The following is a 17,414-nucleotide window of genomic DNA, read 5'->3' as shown; positions in this document are numbered from 1 at the left end:
TTCCAATGAACATTTCTCCAAATACGCCATAATTGTTCATCAGCAGCAGTGGTTGTAGTTGAAATATTATTTTAATTTAGATAGTTGAATTCTTAAGTTTAATCACATATTAGTCAGTATTAGTATTAGTCAGTATTAGTTAGGACTCCTTTGTGTCACTAGATTTTCTTTGTTTCACTGGTCAGTTGTAAATTTGTTAGGATAGGTCACATCTTGGTCACATACTAAACTGACAGATATATGATCACAGGACTTAGGTTTTATCTTAGGCGCACATTTAAATTCACATGCCCCCAGCTGATCGTAAACAACAAGAGATAAGAGGTAAACACAGTCATTATGGGGTTTTGCATTGAGTTGAGGAATTCCATCTGCTGGACTTTAGAGTCAGATGACACCAGTCCATTTTCTGTGACCCAGCCCACCTATAGCACAAGGGGGTCAGCCCATAGTTTGAAGATCAGTTTACAAGGATATAAAAGTGATGTGCATTGCAATGTTCGGGGTCCATTTCCTCGCTTGGGGTGTGGATCCTCAGCTGAGTTCTATTTTTTGTGATCAGATCAAGTCAACAAAAAATTTATAAAAATGAGACCTCAAAGAATCCAGACTTTTTCTTGGAACTGCCAACAAAAGAACACACTAACATAGTCCATACTGAAAATATGTACAAACTTTGAGCCGATTACCTAAAATGTTCAGTTGTTGGTTGTATTAACAAACACAAGTGGTTGAACGGGACTGAGCAACACGGTCAACAGCCTGGAGGGGGTGGAGCATGAAGTGGCTCATTTGCATTTAAAGGGCCAGCGCTCAAAACAAACTTTCTGGTGTCATTACTCAGAAATAGTGTTGAAGATGGACCTGTGGAGTTGAATTAACCCTCACATATGGTCATGAGCTTTGTGTCATGACCGAAAGGACAAGATCCTGGATACAAGCGGTCGAAATGAGTTTCCTCCGCAGGGTGGCTGGGCGCACCCTTAGGGATAGGGTGAGGAGCTCAGTCACCAGGGAGGAGCTTGGAGTAGAGCCGCTGCTCCTCCGCGTCAAGAGGGGCCAGCTGAGGCGGCTCGGGCATCTGTTTCGGATGCCTCCTGGACACCTCCCTGGGTCATGTCCCACCGGGAGGAGACCTCGGGGAAGACCCAGGACACGTTGGAGAGACTATGTCTCTCGGCTGGCCCGGGAACGCCTCGGGGTCCCCCTGGAAGAGCTGGAGGAGGTGTCTGGGGAGAGGGAAGTCTGGGCATCCCTGGTTAGACTGTTACCCCCGCGACCCGGCCCCGGATAAGCGGTGGATAATGGATGGATGGATGGATGGATGGATGGATGGATGGAGTTGAATTAATGTAGAATTCAGACCCAAACATAGCATTTACAGTTTATGTAGACCACAGGGAAATGTTTTAAATGCATAATTCCATAAAAAAAAGCAAACTATCACTCCTTTAACATTGAATGTCACCTGCTGGAAAATGGAAAAAAGATGGAAATAGTTCATAAGTATATTCTGAGCTCCAGTGGAAAAATGGCATAAAACTTCCTCTGTAAAAATAAATGATTTATTTTAAAGTGATTCTCCGCGTGATAATACATTAATGAAATCCTAATTAAGAATATTAAACTGTTTCTGCAATTAGATCCTCCTATCCTCTTACACACTGAGGCTTAGAGAAAATTCCTAAACAATTAATCATTGTGAACGTTGCAGTCGTTTTTTTCTGTTCATTAATTCATATATGGATGGACTAATTGTTTCAGCTGTAGTTGCATCATGTCGTTGGCGTTTGCCTTTACCTACATTGTCTTTTTCAGCGATTCCACTGCATGCACATATAATGCAATGCACAGCAAATGTTTCATCACACAGGTTTGTAGTGTTGGCAGTGTTGGCTCTGCAGGGTGTTAGGATTTCAAATGTCTGTTTTTAACTTTGTTTCCTGCAGCATGGTGAGACGCGTCATGGGCAGATCCACTCGCTCCATCTACCTCAGTCTGGCATGTCTGTCCCTTGCCCTCCACATCCTTCTGGCGTTTTTCTGTCTTTCTGTCCTGCAGACAGCCTGTGTCCCTCCCACCTCCTCCTCCTCCTCCTCGGCCTCTTCCTCCATTCCGAGAAAAGACACTCACCACCATCAGCTGGTGTCCAACTCTTCCTCCTCTTTGAAACCCTCCCCCTCCTCACATGAAGAGCAGCACAAACTGAATGCCAGCACATTACGTCACAAATGGAAAGACTCGAGATTCGGTGAAGAAAAAGAGGGAGAAAAGAAACCAAGCAGAGGTGGAAATGGGATTCAAAAGGTCAGGGATCAGTCGAAGCTTGAGGCGCTGTTCAAGCACCCTTTATACAATCTGCCACATCCAGAGCTGCAAGAAGATGATTGGCTGCTAAGGGTGAAGACAGATGATGAGGTAAAAGAGACAAAGAGTGAGGAAAAGGAGGAGGAGGAGGAGGAGGAGGAAGAAGAGAAGGAAGAAGAGGACGGTTTCACTTCTGACAGTGAGTGGTGAGTGGAGATAAACAGCAGTACCCTGACATAACAGACACTTATGTCTTTATAAGCATCATGAACTGAATGTCAGCACTTTACATTCCATCCTTTTGTCTTTTCAGCTAAAAGTGGTTTATGTGGCCCTTGAAGTGGGGGTTCTGAGCAGACTCCGTTGAGTGTAGAAAGGGTCTATGTGAGAGATTCAGGTCACTTTGAAAATACACACCTTTTTCAAAGATAAGATAAGATAAGATAAGATAATGTTTTTCAACCTAGGGGTCCGGACTCCACACGAGGTTGCCTGGAATTTCCAGTAATTGATAAAATATTTTTTTAAAAAACAAACTTACCAATAAAAAATATATGGTGAGTTGACAGAGACAATCCCAATCAATAAAAGACATGACAAACTGTGAGGCTGAAACTGAAGCACTGTGGTACTGTTGATCTTTCAAAGGTTCATTGTGGTCGGTTTCAGATGCTGCAGCTCTTTCATAATTTATAGTTTGAGTTCTTGTTTGTTCAGTATTAATTGTCAGCCTTGTAAATCCAAGCTGGACTGACTGTACATATCCTGACCAAGGAAAATCAAATTCTCACCTTGTGCAGTAATCTACACCTGGCTTTTCTGCCTCTGCCCATAATAATATACATTATATAGATTAAATGTCATCTGAAATTAACATTTATTTGCAACATAGTAAAGCAAAGTATTACATGATCAAAAACAAATTAATTTTAGCAAAAAAATGTCTCCATTTTGAATGTCTGGGGTCGCCAGAAATTTGTGATGTTGAAATGGGGTGACAAGCCAAAAAAGGCTGGGAACCACTGATATAAGATAAGAGAAAAAGACCAATAGAGAAACCACAAATGAGTGAAAATTGAAATGTAAAGAGAAAAAAAAAAAAAGAAATTCTGTATTTATTTAAATATTGATATAAATAGAGAATTAGGATTAGAATTAAAATGAAATATTATTTTCATATTTACATTGTGGTTGCACATGCACATGGTGTGATATGGGGGGAGTACTGAGAAAAAACTTAAAGAACGTAAAATATTAAAAACCAGGTAGAATATTAACCAAAAAAACTATAAAATAATTTAAAATCACATGAATAATTTGTTATTTTTATGTTTTTTGTCATATACATATAAGCAATCATGATAGCAGGTTAACATGAATGTTGATGCTGTCAACGATTCTCTCTGTTATGAGACGGTGCATTATAGTAACAAACTAATGCACAAAATAAGTGGTTTTGAGCTCTATTTTAACTACCTTAAACCACTGACTTCAATCCCACTTCCCCTCCTGAAGGAAGAGTATAAACGAGGAGAAAGGCTACGACAAAGTCACATGGACACGGGACATGGACACCCACCCACCTTGGCTTCGATTTCACCTGGGCATCACTCGCTGGGAGCTATACGACAGGAAGGACCCCACCCTGGTCCAGGTGATGGACTACATGGCAACACAGCGGATCCTCAGCACTGGTGAGTGACGGAGCAGAGAGAGGTTAAGGCCACACTGCAAAAAATTTAAATCTTACCAAGTGTGTTTTTCTCATTTCTAGTCAAGATATCTCATCACACTTAAAATAAGGCATAATCACCTAAAGAGTAACTTTTCAGTGAGACATAAGAATTTATTTTTAGACAATAGATCCTGAAAATCTCATTTCAAGAAATCTTACCATGATAATTTTCACTTGTTCACTTGTCAACTCCAGTCCATTCAAAAAAGTGCTGCCAGAATCCTCAAACAGACCCATAAACAGGAACACATCACTCCCATTCTCCATAACCTCCATATAAATTCATATAAAATTAAAACAGATAGTAACTGATTCAAATACATTATCACAAATATTAAATTATTTAACTCACTGTTGTATTGTGAATGCCTCCACCACTACCACCGCCACAGTAATACTAGCAAATTAGGCTACTGGTATAATTATTACAGATTTTTGTATTATTACAACAATTCTTATTTCCCCCCTCACTCCCACCTCTCTCTTTCTCACTTTCATTCACACCCCCCCCTTCCCATTTTCCCTATCACCCCTAGCCAAGCTATATTGTTTAGTTGCTATTTACATTTATGATCCTTTTCATTGTAATATGATGTTGTCATTGTTGTTTGTCTATACTCTGTCGTTGTTGTTGTTTTTGGTTTGTTTGTTTATTTGTTTGAGTTCCCCTTTATGTGTTGTTGTTTTTCTGTCCACACTGTCTTGTCTTATCACTAATAAAAAAAATAAAAAAAAAAGAAAATCTTACCAAGATAATTTTCATTTGTTCCACTGGCAGATTTTTTTGTTTAATTCAAGATTTTTTTTTTTTTTTTTTTTTTTTTGCTTAATTCAATCAAAAATAATCTGCCAATGGAACAAGTGAAAATTATCTTGGTAAGATTTCTTGAAATGAGATTTTCAGGATCTATTGTCTAAAAATAAATTCTTATATCTCACTGAAAAGTTACTCTTTAGGTGATTATGTCTTATTTTAAGTGTGATGAGATATTTTGACTAGAAATGAGAAAAATACGCCTGGTAAGAGTTAGATTTTTTCCAGTGCAGGGGACACTTCTATGTTCATCATCATTTTATTTCTTTTTTTGAGAATGTTTTATTTGTTTTTGCGTTTAAAACCAGACTAAATCCAGATTAAATCCAGATTAAAGTGCAGATTTAGCCAAAACACTACACTTCAGTTTAGAGGCTCTGCTGCTGCGTACACCTCACTGCCCTGAGTCATCCCCTGTGTAGGGTTTAGGATGGTCAAATACAGATTCATCTCAGTTAAACATATTCACAAAGCACAAATCCTTCTGCTTTTTAATTTCTAATCCCTTCAAACAAAGAAAACCAGAAGCAACAAAGCATTCACTGAAGTTTTCACTTGGAGAAAACTGTAAACTGAGCCAAACATTGAAAACTGCACATGCCCACATTTTCTGAAACACAAACACAACTTCCCCTAAAATCACATATGTACTACGAGAGGATAAACACATAATGTTGACATATACACACATAAATACATATATTTGAATTAAAATAAACAAGCATAAATCCTTTAAGATCTGCTGCTTATGTGCCATAACACACCCACAAACCATATGTGTCTCGACACACACACACACACACACACACACACACACACACACACACACACACACACACTGTAGATGTACTGACTGCACTCAGACATAATCATTCTGGATGTACATGTTTATATAAACACATACGCGCTCATTCGGTGTTTACTCATCTCAGACACCCTGTCCCAGTCTTCAGCACATTGCATAATGAATAATATATTGAGATTTGTGTTACAGCGCAGATTAAGCACTAATCTCCGCTACAGGCTGATTTTTTGTTACTGTGTCATCTCTTTTCTTTCATATTTAACACTTAGCACAGTGGATGCATCTTTAAAGATTTAAGTTCAGGTTAATTTTACTTTAATCACAGACAGAGGTATGAGACAGAAATCAGGATCTGACTAATATCTTTGGATTTATTTCTTCTGAATTATTTACTGTACTCAGCTACAGCGCTACAAGCTTGGCATGCAACATTAAAGTGTTTTCTGTTTCTCTGGATGTGAGAGACCTTAATGTCACTTAAATGAGCACATGCTTTACTGCGACTTCAGCATCCATATGGCCCAGGTGTGAAATGTGTGCAGAGGAGAACCCATACAGAAAAGGAATATTTCTGCATTTATTTCCTTATATCAAGTGTAATATCGTATGAGTTTTCTGGAAGGTGTTACATCATTATCGCCGGCATACGTCCTCTGGATAGATGAACATTTATGAATGAAGCATGCTCAGTAAAATCTGTGTATGTACGTACATTATCTATATGATAAAGTTTTATTATAGACATATGCTACAATCTAAGTAGACAGATATGCATGGGTCAGACAGACAGACAAATAGATACATACATACATACATACATACATACATATTTTTGCATGAGATCACACTTGTTTAGATGAAAAGTGTGCATGAGTCAAAATGATTTGTCTTTGTCATGTTACAATAATCATTTTGCAGCTCAAACAGTTAATGATACACTCATTTCCATGTTTATGAGCCGTAGGCGCAAACAGTCATTCATCAACTCCACATGTAAAACGACAAAAAGGCCTTTTTGCATGAATAATGCATAACATTGAACATAAAAGTACTAAATGCTGCTATAAAACAAATCAAAGCAGTTATAAACAGCATTATGTCTATGTGTTACTGCAGCAAAGCACAAAATGGAGGGTCAATTGTGTAATAGTGTTATAAGCCACCATGTGGAAAGACTGTTCTGACAAAATACCCCTGTCAACTGTGAAATAAAAATGATCTTCACTCTCCATTTTCACACGTCTTTCAGTTCAGAAAACAGGAGGCACCCAGCTCAAACTGCTCATATCCTTTCCAAACTATGGAGAAGCTCTGGCCAAACCAATGAAGTAAGACCACACTGTCCTCATACTTACAAATTAGGGATGCACCGATACCACTTTTTCCAGACCGAGTACGAGTACGAGTACTTACATTTGAGTACTTGCCGATACCGAGTACCGATACGAGTATTTAATAACCCCTTTCCAGTTCTTAGTTCCTTTTGTAAATCTGCTTTATTGTCGTTGTCATTAGTCTGACTGGAAAAAAAGTGCTGCTACTGACATTTAATGTGTTGGAATGAGCGTTTCTCAATTAATCCACTAGGGGGCGCCACTCTTAATTAACCATACTGGACAAATACCACGAAGAAGAATAAAGTTTTATGAGAAGAAGAAAGTCAGTAATAATAAACATGGAGACAACAGAGGTAACACTAATGTGATACTAATATTGCAGCGTTTTCACTGGTAAGGTTTAAAAGCGAAGCTTCAGCAGGTAGAGAAAAGACAAATGAGCGATAAGTTTCGTTTTCACTTCCGCTGGCGGTGGTCCACACCGCTCCAAACCCCCGGTGGTATTCTCTGTCTGAGTACTCATCCGCCAGCACCTGGAAAACGGATGGAATGTACACAGAGGACGGACAGAACACTGCGTCTGTATCTGCCTGTGTCTTTAACGTTACTTGCAGTCAGCGTTACTTTTATCACCGTCATTTATTTTGAAAAATCTCCACACTCTTCACACTCCCCACACATTACTCCATGGCCATAAGTGGTATCGGTGCATTTGTATCAGATTACTTTTACTAGTACGAATACAAGTACACACACTGAGTATTGGAGCCGATGCCCGATACTGGTATCGGTATCGGTGCATCCCTATTACAAATGTAAAAACAATGTTCCTGTTTTCAGGGTAACTGTAAACTTTGTGTGTGGTTTTGTTTCACAGACAATCCAGAGATGCAGAGACAGATGTCAACCTCTTCTACTTCTCTGACTTTGAAAGACACAATGCAGAGATCGCAGCCTTTCACCTTGACAGGTACAGATGGTTATACACCCTGTCATCCGGCAGCAGCCTGATGGGTCAGATCACTTCACTGCTTCAAAACTGCTGTAATTCATTCTTTAACACACCGCCCTGCTTGTCTCTGCAAAGAAAAATCTGACAATATCAGTGGTTGTAGGCGGTGAGCCATCCTCAAATATAAACCCATCTGCCAAACCCTGATGAGCCGATGATCATTCTTATGTTCCTCATGTTTCCTTGTGTTCTGAGTGTGAGCTTCTGCTTGGTATTTGTTTCTTATGCCTTGATCTGTCTGTTTTTCCACTGCAGAGTGCTGGGCTTTAACAGAATCCCTCCAGTGGTCGGCCGGCTAATCAATGTCACCAGAGAGATCAGAGACATCACCACAGACCACAAGTTGTCTCGAACTTTCTTCATTTCCCCTGGCACGTATTAAATGGCATTAATTCACCAACACTGCATGCATTTTAATGACCATTACCATGTGTTACTTTATACAGTCTATGCCAGTCTAGTTCAGGGGCCACATTTAGCCAAATTTGATCTGAAGTGGGCTGGACCAGTAAAATAATAACATAATAATATACAGACAATGTCTACTCCAAACTTTTCTACATGTTTTAGAATGAAAAAAGTCAAATTACATTATAAAAATTTTTACATCTACAAACTATCCTTTAAAGCAATGTGAATAACAGAAACAAACTGAAATTTTCATAAGAAAAATAACTGCAATTTTAACAGTTTTAGGCTTCAATTTATCCTTTACACATGTACATTATAACTTACAGATCAAGGTGGATCTACAAATACACAAAACATTTAATAACAGACAGAATATTGGTAAAATTGCACTTAAAAGATTTCAGGTTCATATTTGTTCAGGTTATTCTTTTTTTTTTTTTACGAGAAATGATAGTTTGTTTTAGTATAAATACAGTAAAATTACATAAAAATGTTTACATTTACAAAGAGAAAATGTTCGAGTTGTCATTATTTACAGGTTATTATAATCATATTTTACTGGTCTGACCCACTTGAGATTGAATTGGTCTGAATGTGGAGCCTGAACTAAAAGGATTAATATCTTCAGTGTAATTTTTCCATTTCACAAATTCATCCCTCGGGCCGGAATGGATCCTTTGGCGGGCCGGATTTGGCCCCCAGGCCTCATGTTTGACACCCCTGGTCTATGCAAACCATCACAGTTTAAGTCATGTCTCTCCATCTCCCCCTAGTGGGCAATGTGTGTTTCCACGGTGTGTGTGACTACTACTGCACAACTGAGCATCCTGTGTGTGGGCGGCCTCATGCACTGGAGGTGTCCCCTGGCTGCCATGCTCCCTGACCTCACCCTCGCTCCGCGCAGGTCCTGGAGGTCACCATGGAGAAGGTCCTACAGTCGCACCAAGCAGGCACAGTGGGTACCCAGTCTGTGTTTGCCTCACAATAAACATGTAAATGCCAGATTATTTCCCAGTAGCCACAATTTATATTAAAAAAAACAAAAAAAATGAAAATTAAATGAAGGCCTTTAAAGGTCAAATCCTGGGAGAATGTGTTTCCACTAAAAATGTTTTGTTTATTTTCTGCCTTTTGTTGCATGTCCTCATTGTAACTGTTGGTGATCTTGTTAGGATCATGAACATGCAATGCCCTCCAGTGGCCAAAATGAGGAATCACATTTCAACATTAAAAAATGAACATACTGTTAATGTCAGTGCAATGTACAGAGAATTACCTTTCATGAATAAACTTAATACTAGGACAAATCTAAGATCTGATTGTCTCAGAAGATATTCATATGTTCCAGATGCTTATCCACTGTCTTACTGAGACAAAGGCAAGAAGATGAATAAGGTTTCTTAGCCCCCCGAGTAAGAATGAGATCTGCTGTTTTTGCATTTCACCTTTTGAGTAAATTACACAAACAAGAGCTGTAGTGCTCTGGGTGATATTACAAAGTGTGTTTCCTCTTTTTTTGGCCATTAAGCTAAACAAAGCAGTGCAGCTACATAACCAGCGTTTACTTGTAAAAGTAGTAGTATTCTTCAGATTTTTGTCAGTACATTAATCTAATTTTTTTCTGTTCAGTTCATGTGTGCATGGGTTTGTGTATTTTATTTTTTTCTTTCACATTCTGCACAAAATATTCCTGTCGTTGATCCTGAAACTCCAGTTTCTCACCTTAATGTGCTGCATCTTTGGTTATTGCATTTGGTGTACTGCATAACAAGCAACAAATTTGATTTTGGTCAGAATAGAATAGAATAGAATAGAATAGAATAGAATAGAATAGAATAGAATAGAATAGAATAGAACACAGGGTGGGGAAGCAAAATTTACAATATTTTGAGGCAGGGATTGAAAGACAGTGTATGACCAATTAGTTTATTGAAAGTCATGAGAATTTATTTGCCACAAGAAAATGTACATAATAGAAAATGTTTTTATTCTATGTGTCCTCCTTCTTTCTCAATAACTGCCTTCACACGCTTCCTGAAACTTGTGCAAGTGTTCCTCAAATATTGGGGTGACAACTTCTCCCATTCTTCTTTAATAGTATCTTCCAGACTTTCTCGTAATAGTTTTGCTCATAGTCATTCTCTTCTTTCCATTATAAACAGTCTTTATGGACACTCCAACTATTTTTGAAATCTCCTTTGGTGTGACGAGTGCATTCAGCAAATCACACACTCTTTGACGTTTGCTTTCCTGATTACTCACATGGGCAAAAGTTTCTGAAAAGGTATGGATAATAGTGTTAGGTATGATTATGACATCAATATATGTTTGGTTTCAAAACAATTGACGTAGTGCCTGCTGAGAAAAAACAACTAAATGTTCATTGTAAATTTTGCTTCCCCACCCAGTAGAATAGAATAGGAAAGCCTTTACTGTCATTGTGTGTACATTGAAATTAGGAGTGCTGCTTCAATCAGTGCAGCAATACTGGTAGTTTTCATTCACAGTCCTCCAAGTGGTTGCTTTTGACTGTTCCCCAAGTTTTGACAGACTTTGGAAAAACAGCATTTTCCTACTATGCACCATGGTCGTGGAATAATCTTCAAAAAACTGTAAAACTACACACCCTCATTTCTATTAATGATTTTAAAAATATCCTGGAGAATGCAATGAAGGAGGAATGTTACTGTTTTTCTTGCTGCCATTATGATTGAATAGTTGTTATTGTGGTTTATTGCTCATTGTGTATCATGTATGCGTTTTATGTTTTTTGGACTTTGTATGGCTGCTACTTTGGCCAGGTCTCCCTTGTAAAAAAAGATGCCTAATCTCAATGGGACATCCTGGTTTTAAAAAAAAAAGGTAAAATAAAAAAAATATAAAATTAACAAAACACCAGCGCTACAGAAATAAGAACAGAGCAAATATAAAATTACAAAAACAAAAAATATGATAAGAAAATATAATAAAACTTAATATAAGAATAGAGGTTAGTAGAATAAAAATAAAACTGGACAAAATATAAATAGGCACAATTTACAGTATTAATAGTATGTGACAGTATGTATATCTATGATCAATAATAACAATATGTATACCTATTGACAGTATTAACTGTATATGTTGCCTATAAAACAGTATGTATACCTATGTAAACAGTATGTATACCTATGTAAACAGTATGTATATCTATGTAAACAGTATGTATACCTATTTTCTTCTATTGTTCTCAGTGATGTCACTGTTGTTCTCAGGTGGGAGACGAACCCAGCCTACTGCGACAAAGTAAAAGACACGCCTCCTTACAACCAAGGCACCAGATTGGTGGATCTGATAGATATGGCTATTCTGGACTTTCTAATGAGTAAGACTTTACAATATTACCTCAAATCAGTAGTTGATCATTTAAGGAGAAAATGTCATAGAAGCCTTTATCTTTTTCTTTAACCCATAAAGACCCAAAAAGACACTGACGACCAAAAGCATCTACTGATCTAAAATGTTTAAAAACTTCTGAGCCACTAAACCTATCAATGCATGTAAATAATTGGTGTGAAATACAGTTTGTCGTCTTTTCATGGTCATCAGATATGACCCATTTGGATGTTCAGAGGCTCCATAGTGAACATGGAAACACCGTCATCTTCTACAACATTGATTCACCTGTAAATCCCATGGAGTTGGATTAATGGCAGTGGATGGAGACACTTGTTTTTATGTTCAGTTATTGATATGTTCACTGAAAAAGTCCCATTTTCTTGAGTTTTCTCCGTTTCTGATATAATATTCCTCAACTTTAATCTGAGCTTTATTGAACATCTACATGATCATTAATTAAATACAGGAAAATGCCTGATTTTCACTGAAAAAACACAGAATGCAGATGATAATATTATAAGAAATGGTGATAAATCAATTAAGAAAAGTTAACTATAAAGAAAAAACAATTTTGGACCTGCCATGAATGTAGCACTGGGTCTTTATGGGTTAAAATTCAGTGTGTAATATTTAGTGACATTTAGTGGTGAACCTTCAGTTTGTCAGTTTGGGGCATTTTAGTTCAAGGGATAATAAGTCTGACCCCTCCTCAAACTATGTAGATGACAGTAACACAGCTAAAGGCAACCTGCTCCCTCCATAAACATACAGCCCATTCTAAGGTAAAATAAGTGAAATTCTTATTTTCAGGTGATTATGCACAAAAGAAAACATAATTCTAAATAGAATAGAATAGAATAGAATAGAATAGAATAGAATAGAATAGAATAGAATAGAATAGATCTTTATTGTCACAGTCACAGGAACAATGAAAATGTATTTAGCAGCTCTGTTCTGTTTAGCAGCAAAAACAGTGCAAAAAAAAAGTATAAAAAATATCACACAAAATACTGAAAAATATAGGACTGTGCATTAAGCCACAGGATCAAATATGCTGCTAAAGTACTACTAAAGCTACTGAAATATAATGCTAACTCTATACTACAGATGAAAAATATGTACAACAAATAAGGATATACTATACAGGCCATATAGGATATGTATAAGGTAAGATTTTATGATCAGATCCTCCTATAATCCCCCTATATACAACCCATTTGACCTTTAAAAAGACAAGAAAACCTTCACACTCTACTTTTACTTTGAACTGAATGCTCATCATTTTGTTTCTGCAAAGGTAACATGGACAGACATCACTATGAGACGTTCGAGAAATTCGGAAATGAGACTTTTCTGCTGCATTTGGATAACGGGCGGGCGTGAGTACCATTAACAGCTCACAGGTTATAATCCATTTAATACTGTGGAGATAACTGCAAAAGTCTTTATGTACAAATATTTTACCTTGTGTTACAAGTGCTCCTGGGAAAAATGTGTTTTAGTCAGATACTAATTAGACTCTTCATTCAGAGGAAACAGAAATTAAACAACTTAGATTCAATTTTTATTATGATTATTGTATATTTCTTGTCTCTTACATGTGAAATGTTGTGTAAAATATGTTCCAGGTTTGGGCGTCACTCTCGGGATGAGCCGTCTATTCTAGCTCCTTTACAACAGTGCTGCAGGTAAAAAAAAAAAAAAAAAAAAAAAACAATATAAACCTCCTTACACTAAGCTAATGTTAAGTGTGAAACATAGAAGCTCAAAGGAGAAGGTCTGTGACAGAAAATACTTTGTTAGCCTCATAGCATAATTGCCTGAGTCATGCACCATGTGGACAAAAGTATAGGGACATGTTGAATTCAGGTGTTTCTTTTTAAACAGGGGTCTGGGATACAAAATAATAATGACTAATGTCATGATATTGGGATAAATATCATTGCATTGCATTGGTTAGTTTTGTTTAAATTGTTATCTTTGCTTCCAAAATGCCTCAGAAATGTTTTTTTTTTTTTTTTACTTAATTTCTCTCAACATTGATTTTGTTTTTGTTTTTATTCATGACTGTGATTTGAAATGTTCTACTACTGTCTATTGCGTGGTCTAACTATGTGGTACTGGCTCAACTCGACTTGATTCGACTCTGCCTTTTTGTGTTTCCATTACATAAAAGAACCTGGAATCTGGTACCCGGTACTACTTTTTGGTATCCACTCTGCCAAGGTTCCACATCAGGGGAAGAGATACTAAAACATCTTGTGTAAATGCTACAGACCACTGATTGGTCAGAGAGTTGTCTCTGCCTCATTGTATTAACAATGTGCGACCTGCCATTTTAAAGAAAACAAATGCGGAAGTTTACACTAAATATAGCAGTAGGTTTATCCAAATGATGCCAGCCCACAAAACTACACTGTGGTCAGTTGAGGAGATTCAGACATTTCTTTCTTTGGTGCCGACGAAAAAATTCAGGATGAGTTAGACTAGGGGTGTCAAACTCATTCCAGTTCAGGGGCCACATTCAGCTAAATTTGATCTGATGTGGACCAAAGCAGTAAAATAATAACACTAGAAGCACTCGGAGAGCGCAGACCTCCGCCAAGGCTGATCAGTGGCCCCCCCTGTGGGCCCCCCCACCCCCGATCACCACCAAAATTTAATCATTTCTTCCTTATCCCATGTCCAACAAACCCTGAAAATTTCATCAAAATCTGTCCATAACTTTTTGAGTTATGTTGCACACAAACGATCAGTGCCCCCCCCCATGGGCCCCCCTACCCCCGATCACCACCAAAATTTAATCATTTCTTCCTTATCCCATTTCCAACAAACCCTGAAAATTTCATCCAAATCTGTCCATAACTTTTTGAGTTATGTTGCACACTAACGGACAGACAAACAAACAGACAGACAAACAAACAAACAAACCCTGGCAAAAACATAACCTCCTTGGCGGAGGTAAAAATAATTTATAAATAATGTCAACTCCAAACCTTCCTCTATGCTTTAGAGTGAAAAAAGTAAAATTACATTATGAAAATCTACAAACAATCCTTTCAAACATTGTGAATAACATGAACAAACTGAAAAAAAAAATAAGTGTAATTTTAACAATATCATGCTTCGGTTGATCATTTACATATGTACATTATATACAACTTACAGATCACAGTAGGTCTACAAATACACAAAACATTTATTAACAGGTGGAATATCATTAAAATTGCACTTCTCTTAAGACATTTCAGGTTGTTCACATTTTTTGCAAAATCATACTTTGTTTTAGTATAAATACATGCAAATATTTACATTTACAAAGAGAAATATTTGGAGTTATGAGTATTTATAGGTTATTGGGTAGTATTTTACTGATCTGACCCATTTGAGAATGAATTGGTTCGAATGTGGAACCTGAACTAAAATGATTGTTAATATCTTCAGTGTAATTTGGGCATTTCACAAATTCATCCCAAGGGCCGGACTGGACCCTTTGGTGGGCCGGATTTGGCCCCCGAGCCGCATGTTTGACACCTGTGAGCTAGACGGAGCAACAGGCAATGACCGAGTTTATCAGCAACTCTCTGAGCAGACGTCATGGAAGTTACGTGCCGCGTCGTTATGACATCCAGGTACTTTAAAGTGGGTAGTATCCTGTAATGGAAACAGTCTCCAGAAATAGTACCTGATACTCAAGTTGAATTGAGTTGAGTCAAGTCGCGCTGGTTCCATGTAGTGGAAATGCGGCATAAATTTCCAAGATATTTGTCATGCTCTGACTGTAAATAATAATTTTCTACTTTCTTCACATCTCACTTAGGAAGAAAAATCTCACATTAAACTCTAAGGAATATTGATGTTTGTAAAGTATATGGACAAAAATATTGGGACACATCATGGCCACAGTTCGTAAGATGTCCTGTTCATGCTGATTTGAGACATAAATGTCAATATTAATGATCAGTATAATATTAATCACAATATAAAGCCATATTATGACATTTGTCATTATTGTTTTGTAGCCCAGACCCCTGTTTGAACAGAAACATCTGAATTCAGCGTGTCCCAATACTTTTGTCCATAAAGTGTATGACCTTGGCAATTATGCCATGATGCTAACGATTTGTAGAATATTGTGCTTACAATTAAGTTCACCCAAAGAGATCAGAAAGACTGTCTGAAAACTTGTGTTCCACCTTGTTTCCTGTATAGGATCCGTCGCTCCACCCTCCTCCGCCTGCACCTTTTGTCCAGTCCGAGCTTCCGTTTGAGTGACGTCATGCGGGAGTCGTTGGCTGAGGACCCTCTGTCCACAGTGGCCTCTCTCCTCTCTGAACCACACCTGCATGCTTTGGACCGACGCCTCGCTGCTGTCCTGCAGGTGGTGCAGAAGTGTCAGGACCTCCACAAGGACGTCATTTACAACGACATGGGAGAATATGATCAACTGTTAAAGGAATAAAGTATATTTGCTTCCTGGAATTATTTGAATTTATTTCATTTAATGGGGACCTTTCAGATGATCTGATTCCAGAGTGTGATGTGCTGCACAAAGAGTTTTTAGCTGGCCATAGAGAGCAGAACAATAAAAAAGACATCTGTCCATCCATCCATAGCCCTTGTGAGGGTTGTGGGGAGTTGGAGCCAATCCCACCTACCAATGGGCCAAAAAAAGACATAAAACAGGACATCTCTGATTTACTCTTGTCCAGCCCTTATCCTTTGTTGTTACACATCTGATATCTGTAATTATCTAGCAGCATTGTACCCATGGTGCCATTGTACGATAGCATGATAAGTAGAACTTGTCTGCCACCTCTATCCGTTTGTAAACTACCATTTAATCATGCATTGTGCAGGTAATAATTTGAGCCAACATGTGAGGCATGAAGGGAAGAGCATGTATTTGTTTGGCCTGTCAAGCATGATTAAATTCATACAGCAGTAGTGAACTGCAGCCTTCACATTGTAGCATCATCTGCTAGCAGTAGAAATTTCATGAACGTCAGCATAACCACGTCCAAAAATGGAGTATGGCGGCAGGGATAAAGAATTCAAAGTAGAGAGAGGCTATAATCACCCAGTATACCTCACAACATTTGAATATGGACATAAAATTGTGCCCAGGAGATAGTCAGATAATGTTTCTATTCATTTGGCAAGTTTGGCGGTGATTGGGCCTGTGAAGGCTGAGGAAAATCTGCACAAACACCCTCCTGTGCTGCAACATTGATGGGACACAGAATGTGTATTGTATAGTAGGATTTCTGTTACTCATGTTTTCCAGAGTTGACAGCGCTTTATGGAGAAAGCTGATTGTCTGCATTTAATCTTCAATGTTGTATGTTAACGTTCCCAAATTTTCTAATATTATATCTCCTTGGGACCCAACTTTACAAAGTGTAGATAATGTCTACATTTCCGCAAACTCTTCCACTGTGAAAATAATGTGGAGCATGTATCATCCTGTTGTGTGGTTTAATCCACAGCAATGCATCATATTCTATAAGATCATCATGTCTTTGTATTGTTATGTGATAACTGGAGCAGCAACAGTTAAATATTTACAACTATTGTGATAAATCAATCATTTGTCCAATCTCAATCTCCCCAGA

General features: G+C 37.8%; 1 pseudogene; it reads left to right on the top strand.

The window, feature by feature from the left end:
* The first annotated feature begins 1,950 nt into the window (after positions 1–1,950).
* LOC115424845 (extracellular serine/threonine protein kinase FAM20C-like) lies at positions 1,951–16,261 on the top strand (annotated as a pseudogene).
* Positions 16,262–17,414: the final 1,153 nt, after the last annotated feature.

This window comes from Sphaeramia orbicularis, chromosome 8 (assembly GCF_902148855.1).
Source record: "Sphaeramia orbicularis chromosome 8, fSphaOr1.1, whole genome shotgun sequence".
Classification (NCBI taxonomy): domain Eukaryota; kingdom Metazoa; phylum Chordata; class Actinopteri; order Kurtiformes; family Apogonidae; genus Sphaeramia; species Sphaeramia orbicularis.
The sequence above is the reverse complement of the archived record's forward strand: the minus strand, read 5'-3'. Positions and strand labels throughout refer to the sequence as shown.